Consider the following 20,565-nt stretch of genomic DNA (forward strand, 5'->3'; position numbering starts at 1 on the left):
TTCATTACATTGCATGTAATTTTTAAAAGTCATCTTAAATGATTCTGAGAACAAGGTGGTTAAATAAATACAAAGGTGGCAAAGGGGTGCCAGCTCACGCGAGTCCATTTGCTGACTGTGGTTGGGTGGCTCGAACAACAGGCTATTCATAAGTACAGGAAATTTGCAAGACTGATGTTAGAAACTGGAAGTACCTGCACTATTTATAGTTGCATTTTTAAATAAATTCTTGAATCTGAGCAGTGAATATGTGCTATTCTAACTGGAAAGGTAATTATCAAATTCCTTAGTAGTCACTTGGCCATGGCGTAGAAGTATACTCTATGCTCAAGGGAGCGAGGGGCTGGTGATTTCTTTCATCTAAGCAGCGCTGTTTTCTTTTTAAGGTTAATTCCATTCAAAGATCAAAGTCCAAATGCTTAATCAAAACCACTGATTTTGCAAATCTGCAGTCAATCTTGGACTAGATTTGCAACCACCAAACACTGAAGAAAGTGAAGTGAAATGGGCCCAGGCCCTTAGAAAATACATAGTGTATTGAACATATTTTTTTTTCCTAGTTAGTACTCAACACTGAACCCTATTGCTCTTCAAGTTCTCTCTCTCTTTAGGAATAAAAAAAAGACCTTGATACCCTGTCCTTTGAATTACAGCTATTAGGACAATTGAGAGAGGGGTAAGCCAGCACGGGAATGGGATGCAGAATTATGAGGGCTTGGATGGCTGCAAGTCTTAGTTCTTGTACTGGATGGGCTCACTGCCAGTTGTGCTGTAAAGACACGTGGATGAAGGCTTCTGTTCCTGAAAAGGGCTCACAGTTGGCAGAGGGGTGACAGTCTTCATAGGAACCCTTCTTTTCTTGGCTGACAGTCCAAGGAATCAGATGCTAGCACCACGGTTGGCCACCCCAGCAGAAAAGTCATTGATGTTGGAGGTTTCCGTGGAGTCCAGGTAAGTACCAGGCATTCCCCAGGTCCCCCTCGATCATAGGCTCCACTTATGCAGTTTCTCCACAAGCCTCCTCAAGATACCTCAGGAGGTACCTTGGTGCTGAGGTTGGTGCTGCAACCTGCACCATTCCAGGTTCCAGGGATGGGCTTAGGATCTCAGGTTGCTCTCATTCCGAAGTCTTCACATAGATGATGCCTGATGAAATGAACCACCCAGAGATGATGTCCCACGTCCATCCTTTCGCAGGGTCTTTTCTGGAACTCCCACTAGGCAGGCATGACCTTGGCATTCTGCCCTTGCAATCTTTTATATATACATATAAAAGATTATATATGTAATTATAATACATAATTATTACAATTATATATAATTATAAATATTATATATTATTATAAAAGATTATATATAAATTATATATTATATGTAAAATTATGGCATAAAATTATAATAATATATATAATTATTCTGTATATTATTATAAAAGATTATATATAAATGATATAATATATAAATTATAATATAAAATAATATAATTATATAATTATTCTGTATATTATTATAAAAGATTATAAATTACATATTATATATAAAATTATGAATTACAATTATAATAATTATATATAATTATTCTATATTATAAAAGATTATATATAAAAAAGATTATACACACACACACACAAACACACACAATTTATTTATTTATTATTTTTTTGGCTGCATGCATGGCATGTGGAAGTTCCTGGTCCAGGAATTGAACCTGAGCAACTGCAGTGACAATGCCAAATCCTTAACCTCTAGGCCACCAGGGAACTCTCTGTCCCTGCAACCTTGACATCTGTGTACAAGCAGGCCTGGTAGTGAGCCTCCACAATACCCCTGCCACAAGCTTTGTCTACTCCCATGGCAGCCGTATGGACCTGGGGGCCCAGGGAAGCGCTTGGAAAGCCAAGCGAAGGGTGCTCGTCTGTGTCTGTGAGAGTATATTCCTGCTCCGCTCCAAACCAGGAATGCTGATTTCTCACCATGTCTGTGATCTGTTTACACGTGTGCCTTCAAATGGTCTCTGTGGGCTTTCAGTTGCATCTGAAGACTTCACAGAACACCAGCTTATTGGGGTCCTTGAAGACAGCATCCTGAAACACAGTAGCAGGGACAAGATACATGTCACTCTTGGAGCCTTCAGACTGAAAAGTCTAGAGCCATCAAAGTGCCACTTGGGCAACTCCTCTAGCACCGTTAATCCAGATTCACGTAGCTTGGGCTTTCTCATCCTAAGGCAGGCACACGACCACTTGCTGGATGCTTTTGTTCAAGTGGGACTGGCTGAGGTGGCCGTGGTGAAGGTGTCCTGAGTGGCCAGTGGGCAGCAGGGTGGGCAGGTGGCGAGGATGGGGTGCGGGAGGAGAGGCAAGGTGGCTGGGGGTGCTACCCAGATACTCCACTTTGCCAAAATTACCCCTTTTTTCTCAACTGGGAAAAGAAGCTGAGGCTAGAAATGGTTTGAATGGGACAAGGGGAGAGCGTTCATTTTCTAAATCGCTCCCTCAGCCAAAGTGTTCCTTCAGTTTCTCCTTGTTTCATCTGGTCTCAAGAGGACATGGTGATGAGCCTACTTGTTTCTAGATGGTACAAGTGTTGGGTACCATCTGGACCCAATGGTACATGGTACCATCTGTACCATGATGATGATGGCTCAGCATCACGCAGCGGGGGAGACAGAATATAGGTGTGATTTATGGAAGTGATTCCGTCTTCTTGGGTCTGCTTCCTACAGGGCTAACCGGAGGCCAACTGAAAAGAAGAAAAAAAAAATGCATCCTCCTTCCTTTGGGCCCTTTTCCATTGGGAATGATTCTGACTCTCACCTGCTTAGAATTGAGGATGCCAAGGGGTTTTCTGATACAAATATTAACAGTGTGGAGAATTGGCCCAGAGTATGGAAGGGCGTTTGAGAAGCAAAGAATCAAGCCCACTGTATTCTTAAAGAAAAGACGTTTAAAAAAAAAATGACAACTTCTAGATTTCAAAAGACCATCTTCTGTCCAGCTTTTCATTTAGAAAATATGGATAAAGTAAATATTCATTTGTACACACCTGCCTTGAAAAAAGCCCTTCAAAAGTGCTTGGTAGTTATCCCTGAGTGGTGGGATTCCAGGGGATTGCTTTTTTCCTGGTTTGGATCTATGGTCTGATTTCCCCACAATGAATGTGAACGACAGTATTGTTGGATGCTAAGTGGAGGTCAGGTCCTAAAGTCAGTATGTAAAGAAGAAAAGCATGTTCTGTAAAATTATCCCTTGAAAATAACTTCCCTCCTAAAATGGGATGTATGCATGGCTTTGTGTATCACAAAGTTGTTGTCTTAAATTTAGGAGCAAGATCTATGAAAACGTACACATCTTCTTACATCAGAATCCGCTCAAGGTGCCAAACCAAAAGATGCTAATTGTTGGAGGACCTGAAACCAGCTGCTGAGGGAATATCTGCCATTTGTTCCTCCTTCTGTGGAGCCTCTGCTCGCTGAGGGGGGAATGGCTTGAGGCAGCATCTTCACTCTTCATAGCGCTTTCGCTCTCTCTCTTCCCAGAATGTGGTGGGGGCTTGTTTTAAAGCTAGTTTGCAAGGCAAGCCAGTCTATTCACCTAGATTGCATATTCTAGATCAACAAAATTAGCATTTTATTCTATGGTGGATTTGTTTCATTAAGTAAACTGAAGTTTTTAAATTCTTTTTTTTTTTTTTTCTTTTTTGCTCTTTAGAGCCACACTGGCGGCATATGGAAGTTCCCAGGCTAGAGGCTGAGAATCAGAGCTGCAGCTGCCAGCCTGCACCACAGCCACAGCAATGCGGGATCTGAGCCACGTCTGCAACCTACACTGCAGCTCACGGCAATGCCAGATTCCCGACCCAATGAGCAAGGCCAAGGATAGAACCTGCATCCTCATGGGTACTAGTCAAGTTCATAACCCCCTGAGCCACAAGGGGAACTCCCTGAAGTTATTAAACTCTTTTTTTTGGCATTGGTATTTTTTTATTTTTCATTTTTAAAAGTTTATATGGTTTTTATCTTTTCCATTATAGTTGATTTACAGTGTTCTGTCAACTTCTACTGTACAGCAAAGTGACTCAGTCATATATACATATATATTCTTTTTCTCACATTATCCTCCATCATGTTCCATCACAAGTGACTAGGTATAGGTTCCTGTGCTACACAGCAGGATCTCATTGCTTATCCACTCCAAATGCAAGAGTTTGCATCTATTAATCCCAAACTCCCAGTCCACCCCCCCACCCCCTTGGCAACCACAAGTCTGTTCTCCAAGTCCATGAGTTTCTTTTCTGTGGAAAGGTTCGTTTGTGCCATATATTAGATTCCAGATATAAGTGAAATCTTATGGTATTTGTCTTCCTCTTTCTGACTTACTTCACTTAATATGTGAGTCTCTAGTTCGATCCATGTTGCTGCAAATGGCATTATTTTGTTCTTTTTGGGGGGCTGAGTAGTATTCCATTGTATATATGTGCCACATCTTCTTAATCCAATCATTTGTTGATGGACATTTAGGTTTTTTCCATGTCTTGGCTATTGTAAATAGTGCTGCAATGAACATAGGGGTGCATGTGTCTTTTTCAAGGAAAGTTTTGTCCAGATATATACCCAAGAGGGGGATTGCTGGGTCATATGGCAGCTCTATATTTAGTTTTCTAAATTACCTCCATACTGTTTTCCATAGTGGTTATACCAATTTACATTCCCACCAAGAGTGCATGAAGGTTCCCTTTTCTCCACACCCTCTCCAGCATTTGTTATTTGTGAACTTACTAGTGATGGTCATTCTATTCTGTTTTCTATTCTGCTTCATTGGTCTGTATGTCTGTTTTGGTGCCACTACCACACTGTCTTGATTACTGTGGCTTTGTAATATTGCCTGAATTCTGGGAGAGTTAAGCCTCCTGCTTGGTTTTTGTTCCTCAGGATTGCTTTGGCAATTCTGGGTCTTTTATGGTAGCATATAAATTTTTGGATTGTTTGTTCTAGTTCTGTGAAAAATGTCATGGGTAATTTGATAGGGATTGCATTGAATTTGTAGATTGCCTTGGGTAGTATGGCCATTTTTACAATGTTAATTCTTCTAATCCAGGAACATGGGATATCTTTTTATTTCTTTGAATCCTCTTTAATTTCCTTGATTAATGTCTTATAGTTCTCATCATATAATCCTTTCACCTTCTTGATCAGGTTTATTCCTAGGTATTTAATTTTTGGGGGGTGTGATTTTAAAAGGTGTTGTATTTTTATGTTCCTTTTCTTTCTTTCTTTCTTTTTTTTTTTTGTCTTTTTGCTATTTCTTTGGGCTGCTCCCGTGGCACATGGAGGTTCCCAGGCTAGGGGTTGAATCAGAGCTGTAGCCACTGGCCTATGCCAGAGCCACAGCAATGCGGGATCCGAGCTGCGTCTACAACCTACACCACAGCTCACGGCAACGTCAGATCATTAACCCACTGAGCAAGGGCAGGGATCGAACCCGCAACCTCATGGTTCATTGTCGGATTCGTTAACCACTGCACCACGGTGGGAACTCCATGTTCCTTTTCTAATATTTCATTGTTAGTATACAGAAATGCAACAAATTTCTGGATGTTAATCTTGTATCCTGCTACTTTGCTAAATTCTTTGATCAATTCAAGTAGTTTTTGTGTGGAGTCCTTAGGGTTTTCTATATATAGTATCATGTCATCTTTATAGAGTGACAATTTTACCTCTTCTCTTCCAGTTTGGATATCTTTTATTTCTTTTGTTTGTCTGATGGCTGTGGCTAGGTCTTCCAAGACTATGTTGAACAAAAGTGGTGAGAGTGGGTATCCTTGTCTTGTTCCAGATTTTAGGGGGAAGGCTTTCAGCTTTTCTCCATTGAGTATTATATTTGCTGTGGGTTTGTTATAAGTAGATTTTATTATGTTAAGGTATGTTCCTTCATACACACTTTGATAAGAGTTTTTATCATGAATGGATATTGGACTTTGTCAAATGCTTTTTGTGCATCTACTGAGATGATCATGTGGTTTTTGACTTTTCTTTTGTCAATGTGGTGTATGACGTTGATTGATTTGTGTATGTTGAACCATCTTTGTGAATTTGGGATGATTCCCACCTTGGTCATGGTTCATGACCTTATTTATATGTTGTTGGATTCAGCTGGCTAAAATTTTGTTGAGAATTTTTCATCTATATTCATCAAAGATATTGGCCTATAATTTTCTTTTTTGGTAGTATCTTTGGTTTTGGTATTAGGGTGATGGTGGCTTCATAGAATGTCTTTGGGAGTGTTCCTTCTTCAGTCTTTTGGAAAAGTTTAAGAAGGCCTGGTATAAGTTCTTCTTTGTATGTTTGGTAGAATTTGCCTGTGAAGCTATCTGGTCCTGGACTTTTTGTTTGTAGGGAGTGTTTTTATTACATATTCAATTTCATTTCTAGTGACCCATCTGTTTAGTTGATTTATTTCTCTCTCTCTTTTTTTTTTTTTTTTTTTTTTTTTTTGCTATTTTAGGGTCGCACCCTCAGCCCATGGAAGTTCCCGGCTAGGAGCTGAATAGGAGCTGTAGCCACCAGCCTACGCCATAGTCACAGCAACTCAGATCTAGTTCTTCTTAATTCAGTTTTGGTGGGCTCTAAGTCTCTAGAAAGTTGCACATTTCTTCTAGGTTGTCAAATTTGTTGTCATATAATTATTCATAGTATTCTTTTATGGCTTTTTTGTATTTCTGCAGTATCCATTGAGATTTCACCTTTTTCATTTCTTATTTTGTTTATTTGGGCTTTTTCTCTCCTCTTCTTGGTGAGTCTGGCCAGAGGTTTGTCAATTTTGTTTTCCCTTTCAAAGAACCAGCTCTTGGTTTTATTGATTTTTTTCTATTGTTTTTTGAATCTCTATTTTATTGATTTCCTCTCTGATCTTTATGATTTCCTTCCTTGTGCTGACTTTAGGTTTTGATTGTTCTTCTTTTTCTAACTCTTTGAGGTGGTGGGTTAAGTTGTTGATTTTACATTTTTCTTCTTTTTTGAGGAAGGCCTGTATTTCTATGAACTTCCCTCTGAACACTGTTTTTGCAGCATCCCATATATTTTGAATGTTGTGTTTTCAATATCATTTGTTTTGAGGTATTTTTTAATTTCCTTTTTGATTTCCTCATTGACCCATTGGTGTTTTAGTAGCATGTTGTTTAGTCTCCATGTAGTCAGTTTTTTCTCACATCTTTTCCTGTGGTTGATTTCTAGTTTCATGCCACTGTGGTAAGAGAAGATACTTGAAATAATTTCTATACTCTTAAATTTGTTGAGGTTAGCTTTGTGCCCCAGTATGTGATTGATCCCTGGGAATGTTCCATGTGCACTTGAGGAGAATGTATATTCTGACTTTTTTGGATGTAATGTCCTTAAAATGTCAATTAGGTCTAACTTTTCTATTGTGTGATTTAGGATCTCTGTTGCCTTATTGATTTTCTATCTAGAGGATCAGTCCATTGATGAAGTTATTAAATTCTAAGGTGAATTTGTTTCCACTTTGCATAAGGTTATGAAATTTTAAGGTATGGGGAGGTTGGAATGGGGTAGGTCTGGGTATAAACATAGGACCTTTGAGGAGACTGGGAGGGGTGTGCCCACCGTTGCTTGAAGCTGGAAGCTGTGGGCTGCTGTAGTAAGTCATCAATGAGAATGGCTAACAGGGTCATTTTCCCATTTGGGGTCCTGCTCCAGTTAGGTTGGGGTGGGGGACAGGAGAACTAAGTTAGAGGGATGGGGTGGAATCATTTTTATACGTCCCTCTCCTTTATTCTTTCATCCCCAAATGGAAACAGGTCCCCACAAGACTGGTATGTCACCAGGAGATGTCAGGGGTCCCTGGCAGAGGGAATACTGGCCCAACACTTACTTACTGAGCACCTATTACATGTGAGATACTGGGCCAAGAATTGAATCTTCTTGGGGACAACTTATACACCTTCCTTCTTCCCCACCATGGGACAGGAAGATAATGACAGAGAAGATGCACCTATGGCTGCTCAGTGCCCTCTCAATTCTGTGACTCGTCCAGGCTCATGGATCATGTGGAGCAGGATAGTGGAGTTAAGACCTGGATTTTGGAGTCAGACAGACTTGGGTTCAAATTCCACCTCTGACACTTGTGAGTTGTGTGACCTTGGACAAATTAATTAGGTTTTCTAAACATTAAGCAAGTTATTAAGTTATTTCATAAATGGGAAGGATCCTTACTGAGCACCTACTCTGTGCAAGGTACTGGGGATAAGTTCTGAGCAGTGTTCTCTGCCCAAGAACCTTATAGACTATGGGAAAGACTGATATTCATATGTCTAAGTACAAACTGTGGTAAGTTCTCCAAAGGGAGAAGGAAGAATATTTTGAGACTGAAGAGCTGTGGCCCTCGTTTGAGTCATTTTCAGGGGAGGGCTTTAATAGCTGCTTAAAGTTGAGAATTGTGGGATGAGAAGGTGCCAGAATATGAGTGCGGGAGAGACCATTCCAGCAGAGGGCAAAGCATTTTTCCCACCTCCAGCTGATGAGACCCACCCCTCAATCCCCTTCAAGCCCTTCTTAGCTAAAAATAAACTTGCTGAGCCTCAGAAAATCCTGTCACTGCCCTTAGGACCCCCCCGCCCCCACCACGAGAGAGGCTTCTGTGGCTCTAGACCCTGTGTTGCACCCCACAGGATGTGTGGAGCTGGTGGTCCCCAAACTGCAGCCCCCAACTTTCCTGGCTAATTTTGCCTCCCTGGGAGTGTGTCTCCAGCAAGACTGGGCTCCCAAGCTGGGCGCCCGCCAGTCAGTCTGGCCAGGGAAGGAACTATTTTGGGAATTTTTATGATGGAACAATATTTTTTGGGTAAACAAACGGAAAGCTGTTAAACAGGGACGTTCACCCCCTAGCTCCTGGTTCACCTTTCTCCACGTGGAGGTGTCACAGAGGCAGCACTGTCCAGCAAGGAGAATGTCCCCAGGGCTGCCTACCTTCATGCACACCCCATCATTCCTCTCAGGATAAACATCTAGGGAAACTGGGGAGGCTGCACCCTCCCCACACCCTACCTGGGGTTCTTTGCAAACAAAAGCCCTTGGTGTGGTCTGGGTAGGGGGGCGCTGGGCCCAGCCTGATTAACCCCTTAAGGCTTGAGGGTGGCCTGGACTTGGAATGTTAGCTCTGGAAGGGAATTGAAAGAACATCAGCCACCTCCCATTTTCCATCCCTCTAAGCAGGTGAAGGAACAAAGGGCCAGAGTGGGGAGACTGCTTTCCCAAGGTCACAGAGCCCGCCAACTGCAAATGAGGTCATAGACCCAGACACCAGCCTCCTAGTGCTGTTTTCTTCCTTCAGGAACAATGAGCCAGATCATCGGTCGTGAAAAGGAAATGGTAGATGCCAATTTGGTATTTTGCAGAGAGCCTACAAACTAGAGACTCATAGCCAATCATGAATCTACTGAGTTCCTAAGCACCGACCCCGTCCTCAACATCTCCTTGGAGAGGATTCTCCTTATTTCTTGGGACCAGATCTTTATCCCAGCCCCAACCTCCCCTGGCCTGGTGTCTCTAGGTACTTGCCTCTGATTGGCTGTGTGGTTCTTGGGAGGCCATCCCTGCCCAAGCATCCCTTTTTCCAGCACTTCTGTCATCTCCTGTTCTACCCAGTGACTCCTAAGCATCCGTAGCTGCCAGGGCCCCATTTTCTCAGACTGGGCTATGGTCATTTTTTAATGTTTGTGCTCAGAGAAAGATAATCAGGGCCTCCAACTGAAAACGGGATCAATGCATTGCTTTCTCCCTACTTTCAGATTTAGGAGGTCACTATATTTTTATGACAATTATAGCTGTCTTTCTTTCTTTCTTTCTTTCTTTCTTTCTTTCTTTCTTTCTTTCTTTCTTTCTTTCTCTCTCTCTCTCTCTTTTTCCTTCCTTCCTACCTTCCTTCCTTCCTTCCCTCCTTTCTTTCTCTCTTGCCATGGCATGCAATGGCTCGAGGTGGGATTCTCAGTCCCAAGCCCAAGTCTAGATTTCAGACCAGGGATTGAATCCAGGCTACAGCAGTGAAAGCATGGAATCCTACCCACTGGACTACCAGGGAACTCCCTATCTGCCTCTTATTGAGTCCACCAGGCCCTAATAGATATCTTTTTATTTCATATTCATAATAGTCATGAATGGTATGGATTAGTTGTTCCGCCTTATAGACGAAAGTGCTGAGGGCCAGAGAAGCCCAAGATCACATGACCGATGAGTATTGGAGCTGGGATTCACTCTAGCTCTATCTGGCTCTAATCCCTCAGCTCTCCCCACCAGGCTGCCTCCAGGTGTGAGACGGAGTCTGGCCAGGATGGTGGCAGAACCATGTAGTGGAAGGGGCTTTGTTTAAGCTCCAATGGATCAAATGCTGGGGTTGAAACAAATGGACAAATAGAAATTGACCTGAACTGATCAGGAGTCTTCCATTTTTGCATGATAGAAACCCAACTCAATAAGCTTACGTAAAAGAGAGCTTACCTTCATTTGTGTGCCCAGGAGGTTGGGTTGCATCTGGGTTTAGGAACGGTGTGATCCAGGATAGTCTTTTTTTTTCTCCACCTCTTGCCTCTGCCTGGCTTACTCTTTAGACAAGCTGTCTTCACATGACAGGTATCAGTTGTTGCTGGAGCCCCCAAATCATACCCTCTCACCAGAAAGGGACTATTTCTTTCATAGCTTTGGTGAGAAACTCCCAGAAGGATTCCTATTGGCTGGCTTGGGTCATGTGCCCATTCTTTGAGCCAATCATTGTAGCCAGGGGGATGGAGGCCTCTGAGCTATGCTGCCCTCAGGAAGCTTCAGTATCTGATGAAGGAGAGAAAAGATTTAGAGAGAGAAACAACAGATTACTTCAGGGGAACTGGGAGAATGCTAGCACCCTTGACAATCAGAGGGGAAAAATTAGGAGGAAGGGTTACTTAGGAATAACAATACTAATGATAACAACAGTAATAAGCGCCATTTATTACAGCTCTAGGAGCAACATTTATCACAGCTGTTAGAGCTCTTTCACACACCTTAAGTCCTCATCTAACTCTGAAAGGAAGGCAGAACAGATGTTGTCACTGACCTCATTTTAGAGATGAGGGACAGGTTTGGAGAGGATAACAGATGTGCTCACGGCTGGCAGGAGGCAGGTCTGGGACTCGGATGGTGAATTCACCTGCATGTTCTCTGAATCCTAGTTCCAGAGGGAAGACATGCTGAGTGTGAAGTGCTTGGGGTCCTGAAGGCAGAAGCTACTCTCCAGGTGGCAGTCACACCTGAGCATGTCACTTTGGGGTCATTTAGCTTAGCATGATCTCCTGCTAGGTGTTACATGTCATGTGGGCAGGGATCTTTTCATTCCAGTTCACTACTCTGCCTTAGTGCTGGGTGGTGTGCTTGGCATGAAAGAGACCCTGAATACAAAGAGACCCAGTAGTGTCCTGTTAAGGACCCGAGACTCCCTGGCGGACGGTGGGTGAGGACCAGAGCTGCAGGACAAGGACTGAGCCTTGGGGAGTGAGTATGGGGAGAGAAAAGGAGTGGGAGCCAAAAAGCAGCGAGGTTGGCCCCAGCTCCAGACAAACTGCCGCATGTATCACAAGCTTCGCATCTGCTGGGCAGACCAAGCTGGACCTATGGGAACTAGAGGCTATGAAAATCTGATCAGGGCAACTGGACTGAGTTGGCATCATGTGAGTCGTGCCTTCTGGGCCCCATCTTTGCTGTTCCTGATAGCACATCTCTTTAACTAAGTTCAAGTTAAGTCGGTCAAACTCCATTTACTGAGCACCAACTACATGCTAGGCATTGTCTACACATTGTGCAGGAGATGTAGGGCGCTTTGTAAGACCCAATTTTGAGGGTCATTTTAAGGGTCACTCATTTGTTTAACCCGCATTATTTTCCAGGTACTTTACTGTGTTAAGCACTGGTGTACAAGATTTGGTGAAATTCTTATTCTAGATAGAGTGAGGGACACATTTATGCCCAACTGATCACAATACATACAATGCGATAAATGATTTGATATGCATTTTTTTTATGGTCGCACCTGTGGCACATGGAAGTTCTCAGGTCAGGGATTGAATCCCAGCCACAACTGTGACCTATGCTGCAGCTGTGGCAACACCTGATCCTTTAACCTGCTGCGATGAGCTCAGATTGAACACTCTACTCTGCAGTGAACCAAACCACCACAGATTCTTTTTTTTTTTTTTGGCTTTTTGCTTTTTCTAGGGCCTCTCCCACAGCATATGGATGTTCCCAGGCTAGGGGTTGAATCAGAGCTGTAGCCACCCACCTACGCTAGAGCCACAGCAACGTGGGATCCGAGCCACGTCTGCAACCTACACCACAGCTCACGGCAACGCCGGATCCTTAACCCACTGAGCGAGGCAACCTCATGGTTCCAAGTCAGATTTGTTAACCACTGAGCCATGGCGGGAACTCCCTATAGTCAGATTTTTAACCGACTGTGCCACAGTGGGAACTCCCCAAAGCACTTTTTATTTATATATTTATTTATTTATTTATCTCTTGTCTTTTTAGGGCAGCACCCACAGCATAAGAAGGTTCTTAGGCTAGAGGTTGAATTGGAGCTGTAGCTGCTGACCTACACTACAGCCACAATAACAAGGGATCCAAGCCGCCTGCATCTGTGACCTACACCACAGCTCACGACAATGCTGAATTCTTAACCCACTGAGCAAGGACAGGGATTGAACTTTCGTCCTTGTGGATACTAATCAGGCTTGTTAACCACTGAACCACCATGGGAACTCCCCGAAATACTTTTTAATATGCATATCAGGAGTTCCCACTGTGGCACAGTGGGTTAAGAATCCAATTGCAACAGCTTGGTTTGCTGCAAAGGTGAGGATTCCACCCCAGCCTGGTGCAGTGGGTTAAGGATCTGGTGTTGCCGCAGCTGCAGCTCAGATTCAATCCCTAGCCCAGGAACTTCCATTATGTTGTGGGTGTAGCTATAAAAAAATTATCTTTAAAGTACTTTGGTATTATAGAGACAAAGGAGACGAATTTTTGTTTGAGAGATTCAGGGAACTCTTGATAAGGAGATGTCATCTGAGCTAAGCTGGCAGAGCAAAGGAGAGAGGTGAATGCAGGTCATGTTTAGAGGATGAGTGGGGAGAGTAAGGGGGAGGCGATGGGAAGAAAGGGGGGAAGGAGACAAGGCTTGAGGACCAGTTCAGGGATTTCCACTTTATCCTTGGATGCCCTGGCCCCTTGCTAGGGAAACCCTGGTCTCCTATGGGTCTAAGCCTTGCCATTCAGGCATCTATTGGTTTCATACTTTGTTCTTTGGTCCGCATGTCCTGTTTATGTTTTTTGCCCCTTAAAATGTGAGCTCCTAGTGGTCAAGGTCAGTTTCCATGTGTTGGTTTTTTGTGTATGCTGAGCCTGGGACAGTATGGACCATAACCCCATCCCCTGGCCAGAAGAGCCTGGCCACGAGCGCGACAGAGTGATTAGGCAGCAAACTCCAGGATACTCAGAGCCGCCGAAACTGGGCCCTCCCTGAGCTTCCCTCCTCAGCCACCTTTGGGTTCACCCATGATGTGTGTGCTGATTGTCCACTGAGACCCCTTCCCCTTCTCTCAGTGGTAGAGCTGAGGTTGAACCGGGTTCATGCCACCCAGCCTCCTGTGCTTCTTGGTATGTCTGTACAACTACTTTGCAGCCACTGGAATGCGAGTAGGCGTGATCCATGTTTGAGTTGGCCCTATAAGGAACCCGAGACCTCTCCCCTTCCCCCTTCTTGTGGCAGGCGGTGAGGACCACTGGAGAAGCCATTTTGGACTCAGCAATGGAAGCTGTATGTTGACGATGGTAGAGTCACCTGATGGCCCAGACCACCTACCCATGTCCTGGACAATTTTTTTTTTTTTTTCGGTCTTTTTGCCATTTCTTGGGCTGCTCTCGTGGCATATGGAGGTTCCCAGGCTAGGAGTCGAATTGGAGCTGTAGCCACCAGCCTACGCCAGAGCCACAGCAACTCGGGATCCGAGCCCTGTTTGCAACCCACACCATAGCTCATGGCAATGCCGGATCCTTAACCCACTGAGCAAAGCCAGGGATCGAACCCGAAACCCCATGGTTCCTAGTCAGATTCATTAACCACTGAGCCACGACGGAAACTCCTGTCCTGGACATTTTAAAGCCTCTTTATTATAACAGCTTAGTCTGTACCTAAATCCGTTTAGTAGAAGAAACCTTGGACAACTAGTTCCTTGTTGTATGGCCTTGCACAAGTCACTTTATCTTTCTAGACCTCAGCTGCCACATCTGTCAAATGGAAATATGAATAACTCCTTCCTTGCTCTGTGGCAAGTGGCTAAGAGCCGCAGATGAGGCTGAAATTTGAAAAGCGAGGGAGCATGGGAGTCCTTGTGGCTCACTGGTAATGAACCCAACTAATATCCATGAAGTCGTGGGTTCAATCCCTGGCCTCGCTCAGCAGGTTAAGGATCTGGTGTTGCCCTGAGCTGTGGCGTAGGTCTCAGATACGGCTTGGATGTGGCGTTGCTGTAGCTGTGATGTAGGCCGGCAACTACAGCTCTGATTCGACCCCTAGCCTGGGAACTTCCATATGCCGTGGGTGTGGCCCTTAAAAAAAAAAGAAAAAGCAAAGCACAGGAGCAGGGCGAGGGCACGTGGGGAGCATCATCTCCCAATCATGGTTTATCGCTCAGTCATTTCCTCTCCAGGAGTTTTTGAGAAGCTCAGTCAAACTGCTGGGCCAGCGAAGCAGAGCCGGGGAGGGCCCTGTGGGTGTTCACCATCTGCCTGGAATAAGTCTCCCCAAACTTTCAAGTGCTCAGAAAACACAGAGTTTGTCTTGGCTGCGACGGGCCAGGCCTAAGGAAGTGATCTGGGTCGAAAAGCTTTTGCACGATTGTAAGTAATGGGAGTGCTGAACCCAGTTGAACCTCATTAAAATGCCGTGGCGGGTTGAGTGTTTATGTTACATGCTCACGATGTTTGAATGTTTAAATTCACATGAAAAAACCTACGCACTGAGATGAAGTAATGGCCAGGGTCTGGGCCCCTATTTTAGGATGAAGGGTACTTGATGGTGACAGCAGTGTGGACAGAACACGCTGCCTCTGAAGTCCACGCAGGGCCCCAGCTCAGAGGGGACCCATGCTTCCTGCTACGCTAACCCACCGTGAGCACGATTTGCCTTTTCTCTTTAACCCAGTGCTGGGCACTCAGGCCTGCTCCACACACCCCTGGCCGATTTATGGTAAGTGAAGGACAGAGTGCGTGTGATTTGGGGGAGGTGGGCAAAGAGCGGAGTATAGGGGTTCGTTGGGGAAATTGACTGAGAAAGGAAGGCTCTGCAGGAAAGAAATAAGACTTGTATTTGACAAACTGGAAACGAGTTCCTGATATACCTCACAGTAAGAGAATAATAGTAAAACAAATTATGACCTGATCGTACATTCTGTTCATTAAAGAAAAAAAAAAAAAGACTTAATTGTCTACTCTGCACCAGGGTCCTGTGTTATTAGGTTCTGGGACAAAAGTCCTTGGCTTCATCTTATGCAGCTAATTTTTTTTTCTTTTCTCCTTTTCTTTTTATAGCCGCACCTGTGGCATACGGAAGTTCCCAGGCTAGGGGTTGAATAGGAGCTGCAAGTGCTGGCCTACACCACAGCCACAGCAACATGAGATCCAAGCCGCATCTGAAATCTAGGCCGCAGCTTGCACCAGTGCCAGATCCTTCACCCACTGAGCAAGGCCAGGGATCGAACCTGCATCCTCATAGACGCAGTCAGGTTCTTAACCCACTGAGCCACAATGGAAACTCCCTGTGCAGCTATTTGTTTATATATTTATTTAAATTTAATGTTTAAAATTGGTTTGTTATAGTTGATTTACAATGTTCTGTCAATTTCTGCTCTGTAGTGAAGTGACCCAGTTATACACTTATATACAGTCTTTTTTTTTTCACAGGATCCTCCCTCATGTTCCGTCACAAGTGATTAGATATAGTTCCCTGTGCTATACAGCAGGACCTCATTGCTTATCCACTCCAAATACAATAGTTGGCAACTACTAACCCCACACTCCCGGTCCAGCCGCCTCTCTCCCCCTCCCCCTTGGCAACCCCAAGTCTGGTCTCCATGTCCATGAATTTGTTTCTTTTCTGTAGATAGGTTCATTTGTGCCATATATTAGATTCCAGTTATAGAATATGCAGCTATTGGAGTTCCCATCGTGGCTCAGTGGTTAACGAATCCGACTAGGAACCATGAGGTTGCGGGTTTGATCCCTGACCTTGCTCAGAGGGTTAAGGATCCGGCGTTGCCGTGAGCTGTGGTGTAGGTTGTAGACATGGCTCGGATCCCGTGTTGCTATGGCTCTGGCGTAGGCCAGAGGCTACAGCTCCAATTTGACCCCTAGCCTGGGAATCTCCATATGCTGCGGGAGCTGCCCAAGAAATGGCAAAAAGACAAAAAAAAAAAAAAAAAAAAATGCAGCTATTTAAAATTATAGCTATGAAGCTTATATAACAACATAGAAAATACTTATACATTTAGCAAGCAGCAAAACTGATGTACAATGTGATTACAACTGGATTTTTAAAAAAAGATAGTTGGGGAGTGAAGTGAGAGAAAACATGACGAGGAGGTAGTGACTGTGGGGTGGGGGTGTAGTTACGGCCAACTTGTCTTTATTTTCCTCACTTCCTGTACTGGAGTTGTATTCCACTCATACATTTTTCTCAAAGTTTTTTGTAAAAAAATAGGAGGGGACACTGGAGTTCCCATCGTTGCTCAGCAGAAATGAACTTGACTGGTATCCATGAGGTTGCAGGTTTGATCCCTGGACTCGCTCAGTGGATTAAGGATCCGGCGTTGCCGTGAGCTGTGGTGTAGGTCGCGGACGTGGCTCAGATCCTGTGATGCTGTGGTTGGACTGGACCCCTGGCCTGGGAACCTCTGGATGCCTCAGGTGTGGACCTAAAAAGACAAATAAATAAATAAATAAGAAAGGAAAAAAAAAAAGAAGAAGGGACAGCATCTGACCCGAGAGCCCCTCCCCCATTAACCACCGGGTGCAGCCAGCCTTCGAGGAGCCCCTCACACTAGACCAGCTGCTGCTCCTGTGCCAACTGACTGCTGACCTTTCCCAGGTGTCAGGCTCTGCTATTTGGAGATTGAATCATAGATGTTAAAGTTTGGGAGGGGTCCAGATATGCAAAACAGCACCGCTCTTCTCTGGGAGGCCAAACTCAGCAGCCCTCCAGTAGAAATGGAGAGGTCCCCATCCGGCAGAATGCGGGGGCTGACACTGCCCCCCACTCTCAGGGCCTGGGCGCACATCCTTTTGGGGCAGAAGATGAAAGCCTTGGCCAGTTTCCCGCCTTGGGAATGGATGGGCCAGGTACCGCCGGCCAAGCCAAGCCATGCCAGGCACTCACAGCTGTGCCTGCCCACCCCTGGAGAAAGCAAAGCTTCCATCTGCTCACCCCAAATGAGCCTGCCAGGGCCTTGACTCTGAGATGTCGCTTGGAATCAGACAGACCCCCAATTTTTAAAACGTTACAAATATTTAACCGAAGAACGACATGCACGTGGTTAGAAACATAAAATGGTACAGAAGGGCTCATAGTTCAAAGCAGACCTCCGTCCCATGTGCCTTGGGTGTAGTCCTGTCTCTTGGAGGCAGTAGCTCTCAACTGCTTTGGTTCTTGGTTCTAAGTTATATAACATGCTCATCCTGCTGTGTCCTGGTGGTTCCTTGAGGAACTTTATCTGTTGTCTCTCTGCTGGGATAAAGCAGGATTTACCTCATCCGTAAACTTGGGTAGACCGGGAGAAGCACCATCCAAACACCCTCTTCAAAAATGGACTTGCTGGAGTTCCTATGGTGGCTCAGGGGGTTAAGATCCCGGCATTGATTCTATGAGGACTCAGGCTTGATCCTTGGCCTTGCTCAGTGGGTTAAGGATCTGGCGTTGCCACAAGCTGTGGCATAGGTCGAAGATGCAGCCCTGATGCCACCCCTGGCCTGGGACTCCCAGATGCTGCAGGTGCAGCCATAAAAAAAAAAAAAAAAAAAAGGACTTGCTGTCCAGCTGTGGGACTAGTGGTCAGCAGATGGCTGCCAGCTGCCGGCTCCTTTGGGATCAGCCTCAGTGGTACAGAGCCACTTCACCCAGGGCATCACGTGAGGGAATAAGGCCAGGCTATTTCCGCTCAGTGCGGGACTTGGCCAGTGAGTGTTCACCTCAGAGTTCGGGGCTGGTCAGTGGAGGCGTTGTGGAGTCTGCATTGAAGTTTGACTTCTTCCTCTGCCCAACCTGTTTCCTTCCCATCCGTTAGGCCAACATTTGGCCCACGCCAAAAGGTCCTTGATATTTGATCCTGTCCAAAATGTCCACGGAGACATTTGGTCTATGCCCCCAAAGCCCTTGAAATTTAGTACTGGTCCATGGAGCATGGACCAAACACATTCATGGATGTTTTGAATGGAACCCAGGTTCAAGGGCCTCTTGGCATGGACCAAATGTCCTATGGATGTTTTGGAGAAGACCAAATGTCCTGCAAGGTCCTGCTCTTTTCACAGGACCCGTCTCAGTGTCGGCTTCCAGGGAACCCATCCTCTAACAGTTGCCCTTGTCCCTCTTCCAGTTTTTTCTGAATATATCCATTTGCATGTACAGTCAACTTAGCGGCAACTACATTTCCCAAAGTACCCTCCCCACCAGGGTTCCAAGTTAGGGTTAGCTATGAGGGACATTTGGAGGCAAAATTTGGAAGGCAGAGGTGAGGCAACAGCCATTTCCACTCTCTGAAAGTTTGGTGCAGGGCCAGGTGCCACTGCAGCGCATATCTGTCACTGACACACGCCCTGCCTTGTTAGCTTGCAGACTGGGGCTCCTCCACTCCTCCTAGTTCTCCTTCAGCTTGTCTGTGTCCTGGGCTAAAGGGCATGTGCAGCTTCATGCAGGGCCAGCTGCTTATCCAGAAATTCATCCACACCACGGTGATTGGAGGTGGAGACAGATTCAGGTTCCAGGTGTCCTTGTGGATTCCAGGGTGTCCTTCCTCTTCCTTGCTTCCATCTTTCCTTCTCAGCTGCTGGTCCTGCTGACCACAGGTCCAACTCCAGACACAGAGGCAACAGGCTTACATAGACTATTGAATCAGGTCCCATGACTGTGAAAGGTCTAATTCCCATAAAATAGTCCCCCTTTTCTTGAACTCTATGGTCACTCTTTTTTGTTCCCCTGTTGATGACTTCATTTCATCAGCTCTCATTTGTATTGGACTCCTTACCCATGAGATATTAGCATCAACAACACCCCTGTCTTCCTGTCACGTTTTCTATAAAATTTGTATATTGTCAAGTGTGTTAACATTATATCCTGACCTAAAACTCTAATGAACCTTTCCCTTTTGGTTCATAAGCCATTCTAAAATTTGAAGACCATTAAACAGCAACTGAAATAGTGTATTTTGCGTGAGTAAATGAGTGTAAGTCCTGGTGATGGTCAATAGTTTTATTTCTTTCCCTGTATGTCCAAGGGTAGACACTTGTGTCCCTCCAAGGACCGTACTTTTAGCCCCAAGTTCAAATAGGTTTTCTTACTCTTTGTGCAACCATTTGCTCAAATGTATCTTATCTCTTATGTTGTTTCTTTCTTTCCTTTTTTTTTTGGTTTGTTTTGTTATTTTAGGGCTATACCCACGGCATATGGAGGTTCCCAGGCTAGGGGTCCAATCAGAGCTGTAGCCGCCAGCCTGCACCATAGCCACAGCGATGAAGGATCCGAACCACATTGCAACCTACACCACAGCTCATGGCAATGCTGGATCCTTAACCCCCTGAGCAAGGCTAGGGATCGAACCCTCGTCCTCGTGGATGCTAGTCAGGTTTGTTAGCTGCTCAGCCACTATGGGAACTCCTTATTTTGTTTCATTTTTGGACCATGACTTTCTCATTTAGCAGTTTGTTTTCCCCAGGGTTTTTGATCGTTTCCTTTTTTCTCTTTAAGCGAAGAAAGATGGGTCTTTGCCATCCTGCCCCAATTTTATCATCCAAATTTTCACTTCTTTTATGTGTTTCTTGGATCCATTAGATTCTCCTAGAAGTCCTTCTCCTTGGGACTCCCTGACATTTTGTTGGACACCAGTTTCTCTTGAGGCTTGCTGAACAGCCTCTGGGTTAATTCCATCGTTTCTTGTGTTCTCGCATTATCCTGGTATTCCCTTGATGGTCAGTCCACTTTTGCTGGAGAACATTCTCATTTAGTTTATCCATGAGGCGTGCACAAGAAGGAAATATCGAGTGTAGTTGACCCTGGAACAACATGAGGATTAGAGGCACCAACCCTCTCTGTGGTTGAAAATCTACATATAACTTCATAGCCAGCCCCTGACCTCCAAGAAATCAACCAACAATTGCGTAGTACTGTAGTATGTATTCAGTGAAAGATATTTGTGTTTGGAGTTCCTATCGTGGTGCAGTGGTTAACGAATCCAACTAGGAGCCATGAGGTTGTGGGTTCGATCCCT

General features: G+C 44.8%; 1 pseudogene; it reads right to left on the reverse strand.

Moving 5' to 3' along the window:
* Nucleotides 1–732: 732 nt before the first annotated feature.
* The window catches only part of LOC110261758 (glutamine synthetase pseudogene), a 61,795-nt pseudogene continuing 41,962 nt past the window's right edge, over nt 733–20,565 (reverse strand).

The sequence above is a fragment of the Sus scrofa genome, chromosome 7, assembly GCF_054392235.1.
Source record: "Sus scrofa isolate SSC_HxYL_T2T_F1_AM1 chromosome 7, Sscrofa_HxYL_maternal_Yorkshire_Landrace_v2.0, whole genome shotgun sequence".
NCBI classification, from domain to species: Eukaryota; Metazoa; Chordata; class Mammalia; order Artiodactyla; family Suidae; genus Sus; species Sus scrofa.